Consider the following 6,521-nt stretch of genomic DNA (forward strand, 5'->3'; position numbering starts at 1 on the left):
GGAGCAGCAGGGGGAGGAGTAACAGCTGACGAGTCCGCCAACCCGGAGCAGGGGAGGCGGAGCCCGAGCCCCGGAGCCGCCGCGGGCGCTGCCTGGGCTGTAGTTTCCCGGGAGAGAGGAGGAGGAGCGGAGCCAAGCGCAGCGCAGCCGGGAGCCCAGCTCCAGCCTCCCGCCAGGGGTTGCAAGTGTGGGAGGTAAGCGCGGTGCCCCGCTCGGGCGTCCGCACCCTGTCCGGGAGAAAGCTTCTTCCCCAGGAATTGGAGGAAGTCGCAGCTCAAAGAGTCTCCCTTGGGTTATTAAACCGGTGCAAACCCCGACGTGTAAAAGACGTAGGTTTCTGGATTTTGGCGGGCAAAAAACCAAAAGGTGGCCTGACCCTGAGTATGAAGGGCGTGGTTAGTGTTTTGGGTTTGAGTTGCAGCAACTGCTCCGGGAGATCGGCGTGATTGAGCGAAGTCCTGCATAGCATAGTAAGGGTAGATGGGTTGATACCTGGATAGGTGCTTAACCGGTAAAAAGCAAAAATTTTGTCATTGATACAGAATTACTTTAGAACTTTCATTAGGAAAATAACTTTGCGTTCCTATTCGTTGTCTACCCTTTGCGTTGGTTTATCAGATTGTCCTGCTAAGGACCTGTTATCCAGGGTGGTTATATTGCAGGTTCCTAGAATTGCAAGAGAATTGAATTAAGCAAATGTAAGCCAGAATAGTCAGGCTAGGACAAATTCAGTTGGAACCTATCAAGTAAAACTTTAGCTAGCAATAACGTGGAAATATATTTTAATGGGTGGATATTTAGCTTTCCTTTCAGCGGCTCTGGAATATTGAAAACAAAGACCTGAGCTGAGCCTACAATGGGAACATGTGGTGTACTTCATTGCTGCTGCTTACTCTCATTTGTGTCCGGTAACATTTGTACATTTTTAAAAACAAGAATCCAAGGAAAGCTGTGTAAGGATCTTTTCTCAGTTTAGAACGTATATGTAAATTATGTTAACCTTAGTGCTGTATGCGTAACAATGGGTTCAGGTTTCAAACATGTAGTGTCGTAAATCAATAGTTTATTCTCAGTATTAAACCACGTGTATATTCCTTTTAATGTAACTGTAGTATCTCTGGAAACCTGTAATGCTAAGTAAAAGATAAAAGTCTCACCCAGCTTTGTGTAACTATGACAAAATTGCAGCCTCCTCTTTGTAGAAAAGTATTAAGAATATATTTGCCCAGTTCATTTTCGTTTTCTTTTTGTTAGAGTTCCCCAGATTACATGGCTTTTAATCATAGTAGCATATTGCAGCATATTTTGCTCTGAAATGCCTTGATTGTGACAGTGGAGTGTTTTGGTCTGTCTGGATTGTTTTGAACTATGGTCAATAAAAAAGGAGTAATTAACTTCTATTTTCTTCTATTTTTTACTTAGGGTTTTGAATTTTATTTTTGTAGTGCACACACATTTCCTTTTTGAGAAGAAATGGCTCAAAGGTATTATTGCTTTTCTCGTTTAAAGTTAAGTCCTACTTAATGCTACTACTGATTTTGCTACTCGTGTACTCTCTTCCCACATTCTCATGCACCAGAGAAATATTCACAGACAAATCTTTAAAAAGCAGCAGCTTCTAGATTGTTCCTAAGTAGATCAGGTAAGTATTAAAAGCAGCAAGAGCTTAAATGAAAGAAAAAGGGACAATAGCCACTAAATGTATCAGTCATGCCATGATAAGGATCAGATTGTATCTTTGCTACCTTACTGTGGAATCTATTAATCCCTATGCTGATAGGACCTCATGAAAATGATTTTTTTGGGGGGAAAAGTGGATACTGGGGTGTAGGGAAGCTTGGAAAAAGATTGAGTTTACCCTTGTTATTTGTGTTTAAATGCATTGTCCTTAATCAGCCTTAGATTTTCAGGCTGCATTGCTAATTCATGTGGTGAAATTGGACACTTGCTGTCTCTGGGTTATCTCCCTTCCCCATGTATTATAATAGTTAATTATATGACGACAGATTTCTTTCAGGCCCTTTATTAAAGGATCTTTTTGAAAGAATTTTGTTAGCCAAGTCAATGGGTAGACGATAATAAAAAAATAATTGAAATTCAGGTATACTTTGAATTCCAACTGTGTGTATCGGGCCTCTGCCCCAAGGTGTAGTACATTAAGACTAGAATTTCTTTAGGAAAGAATAAGTTTGTGGTATTAAGATACCAAACTGTCCCATTTCTACGATTTGGATCCTTTTAAGAGTATCACAGAAAAATAGGTTCCTGTATCATTTGGAAGTAAGAACACGTTTTTATGTGAGAGAAAAATATCATCAGTATATGATATTTGGGTATTTGTTACCTTGAACTCTTTATTGATGTTTACATTTAATCTCAAATCATCTGGACTTTTCTTGATTGGTATTCAGAATGCTTGTTAATTTTATTTAAAGTACTACCTTCGTTAAAAGCATTATAAATTTTTTTCCCCTTAATTTTACTGCTTGCATTTGGCTACCCCCAGTGCAAGATAGGATGAAAAAGAAAAGCAGCAGTGCAGAATGTCTCTCTTGAATTGAAATGGCTCTGGAGATTACTAACCTTAAACCGAAAGACTTGTTTAATTTTAAATCGTACTATACTGGAGATTACTAACCTTAAACCGAAAGACTTGTTTAATTTTAAATCGTACTATATTTTGGGCTTTAAAACTTTTTTTAAATCCTAATTCTAAGCCTATTGAATAAAAATAATTGAGTAACATGGATTTCTAACAGGAGGATTTATTGATGCATGTGACAAAAATAGCACTATTGAAAGGTTTAAGATCCAATGGTTTTGTGTAGACAGGAGACAGGGACAGATATGGAAAAACTGCTTGAGAAACACGCCGTACGCCTGAGAGAAAAATGATTTGAGTTTTTTGTAGAATTTTTAGAAGTGATAACACCCCCTGCAATTACTAATTTCTAGACACCTATAATCATAGTATAGATACCACTTTTCTACATAAGTATTTTCAGTGGAGTCAAACTGGCATTAATTCTTTAGATTTTGAATAATTATGGGTTAATAAAGCAGAAAAGAGCCTGTCTGTGTATGTGTTCACATCTCAGTGGGAGATGATTACATGAAAAAGTAAAAACCTAAAACAATATCTTCCCCCTTAATAAATAATATGAAGTAGACAATAGAACATGATCCTATTTATGCAAATTCCAGTTTGGAAATTGTGATTTAAGTACTAGACTGCTAGCTCCTCATATACTTTTCTATTTCCTGTTGAAACTGAGCACCTTCTGTCATGTTCAGCATAAAGAATTTGCCTTGTGACCACTTTCTGAATTAAAATTATTGGCCAGTACTTGTGTTATATACACATAGAAGCATTCTATACTTTGATAGACAAGAGTTGGTTGGTCTCACAGAATGATTACTGTGCAATACATTATTTGTGAAAATATGTTGTTCTAATTAGCTTTGCAAAAATGTCAGTTGAGCCCCGTTTGATTCAGTCTTTGTGGGCTGCAGACATTACAAAGGTAGGGACTGTAGCTGAGGGAGAAGAGCTCTTCCAACAGAGGAGCCCAAGGTTTATATTTTACACCCAGGCAAGCTATGGCTTGCCCCACTTACCTTTAAGTCCTTAAAGTCATATCTTTGTTGAACTTTATCTTTAAAAAAAATTATTCTTCATCCTACCAAAAGTGAATTTGTGCTTCTAATTTTCTCTCCCTGCTCCCCCTAAAAAAGAAAGAAGAAAATCACACTAATTTTTGTAAACATTGTTTTGAATTTGACATACCAGACACAATCTGATGAACATTAGAATTAAAAATTTAGTGTGCTGTAGTTAGCTGAATTCTTCCTACTTTGTATCTTTAGAGCTAACACAAAGTTTTGATTTCTGTACTTACCTTGAGAGCTTAATATTTAGTCCATACTTGGTAGGTGGTAACAATTTGTTAGCTACTTGCACACTATAATGAAACATCATTTCACAAACAAGTACTAAAATAGTGAATTTTTCTTGGACATTTAGCAATAAATTCAGCCCTTTGCCTACAGAAGTTGCTTATAGTAGAGCTAAATAATAAAATACACATCACTGTCTTTTGTTGGATTCTGAATATATAGAGCAAATATTACTATTAGCCGCTACCTTTGTGTGTGTGTGTGTGTGTGTGTGTGTGTGTGTGTGTGTGTGCTTTCAATAAGAATTTATTCATTGACTGCCGTTTGAAATTTGTATGGTCCTTTTCTCTGACTCTAGAATTCTGTTTTAAAGATGTGCTTTGAATCAGTATTTTGCCAACACACATCTACACACTTTTTATGACTTTTTTCCTTAACATATGGAAATAAGAACTTAAAAAAATTAAATGTAACGTGAAATTTTATCTCACCCAGAATTTAAATGATCTTGAATATTTTATTTTTAGTGAAATGTTTATATTCGGAGGCCTTTTTATTGCTTACTAAAACTGAATTACGACTGTTTAATTTTTTTGAGTTATAACAGGAAGGGATAAGTTTCAAATCTTGGCTTTCTATACTATTTAGCGGCTGAAGCTTGCATGGTTTCTGTAGCACCAAACCTCAGATTTGAGGCCCCCTTCTGGTTTAGTTGAGGAAAGGAGCCTTTTGGACTCCTCACAGCTGTTAATTTAGTAGCAAACCAGACAGATGGAATTTACTTGGATTTAATAACCTAGTTTTTCTAAATTTGTGTTTTTCCCAGATATATCTTGTACTGGAGTTATCAGTGACACTAGCTCAAATGTCACATAATGATTTCCATGGTGCAGTCTGGCAATTCAGCAAGTACCTATCGACTTGTTCATTTCTTATCTAGCATCTTAGCTTTTCGTTGTTTGTTGGTTTGATTTTTTGGAACCAGAAAAACTCACTGGAAAATTTCTGATCCTTTACCTACATTTGATTTCTTTTTTCATTTTCCTGATAACATAAATTTTGTGGTTATTTTTGAGCTCTTTTAACCCTATTTAACTTGAGCTAGTTCATTTTTCTACCTCTTGATAGAATGCTATGAAGAGCATATTATGAAGCGATTTTTTTTGCCTTTAACTTGAATTAAACTACTTATCAGACCATTTAATTATTTATTTCACAAAGCTATTTAAAGTCATTGAAGCAGTTAATATCTTTGAGATATTTATCCTTTTAGTTAAACTTCTATTTAATATTCTAAATTGCTTGTAGATATTAAACTACTTACCCTACATCATAAGTCCTTTCACATAAAATATCAGGTAAAAATTTGTACAAAACTCATTCTTACAGCTACATAACAATGGTATAATATTTGCTCAGGTAAGGAAACTTTAAAAATTAAAAGATCTTACATATAAGTCACATAAATCTATGTTTTTTTCTGTATTTCAAGTTTCTATAATCATACTATATTCTAAAGTATAACTGAAAATTGTAAAGGCCTACTAATAGCTACTTGTTTTTAAAAATATGATTGAAGATCAGGTAATAGTAACAAAATCAGATATTTTAAAGGAGAAACAAATCTTATTGAGAATTATCAGCAAATTAACAGCAAATTTTTACTCACATTATTTGGCCCAAAAGTGATTAATAAGATAAAAATTTAAAGTATGCATCAATTAGGAATGTTTTCAGCTACAAGTTTTAGGCACGACGATATAAACCAATAGGGATACACTTTTCTAGAGCAAGTACTCTAAACAAGAGTAGTCATTTGATTTTTGTATGAGAGCCTCAACATTATAAGGGTTTTTCCCTCATGACTTTTCTCATACCTGCTGTGAGACAGACCCAGGTGTTCGGCTGATGTCAGATCCAGGTACAATAATCTGCTGATTCCAGGAATCACATTCCCATTCAAGGAAAGCAGAATAAGGAACAGCTGTGCCTAATGAGTGTTTGTCTCTTAACTGGAAATAAAAGCTTTCCCAGAGACTTCCAGCAAATGTCCATAGTGCACATATTGGCCTATGTCATGGACCTGCCCTACCTTTAAGAGGTTGAACAACTTCTGGTCTTTAATAGGTGGAGCATGGCAACATAGGGTGAAAGCTTTTTGTGAGTAACTCAGTATTTTCAGCCATCCTGTGATGATAAAAATATGTTAACTCTGACTTTTATTTCTTCTCATTCTTAACAATTTGTCCCCCTGACTCCAGTTTTATTTTGTTTTGCTTTTTGGTAGATGAACAAATTCTAATCTTCCTACACCAAATTATCACTGATGACCAAATTTCAAGTCTCTAGGCAAAAGCTGTCCTCAGAGCTGATGGTATCTAGTTAAAAGCCATCTAGCCAATACTTCATCTAGTACTCATCCATCATATTTCATTACAAACATTTGATGATTTTATTATCATCACTTTAAACTTGAAAGTACTCAGGAATCTCTGTATAGATTACATTCAAGAATATGGATGTGGGCCAGGGATTTAGCTCAGTAGTGCCGCTGCCTGCTTGCAAGCAGAAGGTGCTGAGTTAATTCCCAGTACCAAAAAAAAAAAAAAAAAAAAAAAAAGGGT

At 35.7% G+C, this 6,521-nt stretch overlaps 1 protein-coding gene across 1 annotated transcript in view; it reads left to right on the plus strand.

Moving 5' to 3' along the window:
• Positions 1-8: 8 nt before the first annotated feature.
• Positions 9-6,521, plus strand: part of Serpini1 (serpin family I member 1) — an 87,877-nt gene continuing 81,364 nt past the window's right edge. The window contains exon 1 of the mRNA XM_010606688.2: positions 9-194. The gene's annotated coding sequence lies outside the window, so the exon portion shown is untranslated. The remainder of the gene's footprint in view (positions 195-6,521) is intronic.

The sequence above is a fragment of the Fukomys damarensis genome, unplaced genomic scaffold, assembly GCF_012274545.1.
Source record: "Fukomys damarensis isolate Sample0158 unplaced genomic scaffold, DMR_v1.0_HiC HiC_scaffold_12, whole genome shotgun sequence".
Classification (NCBI taxonomy): Eukaryota; Metazoa; Chordata; class Mammalia; order Rodentia; family Bathyergidae; genus Fukomys; species Fukomys damarensis.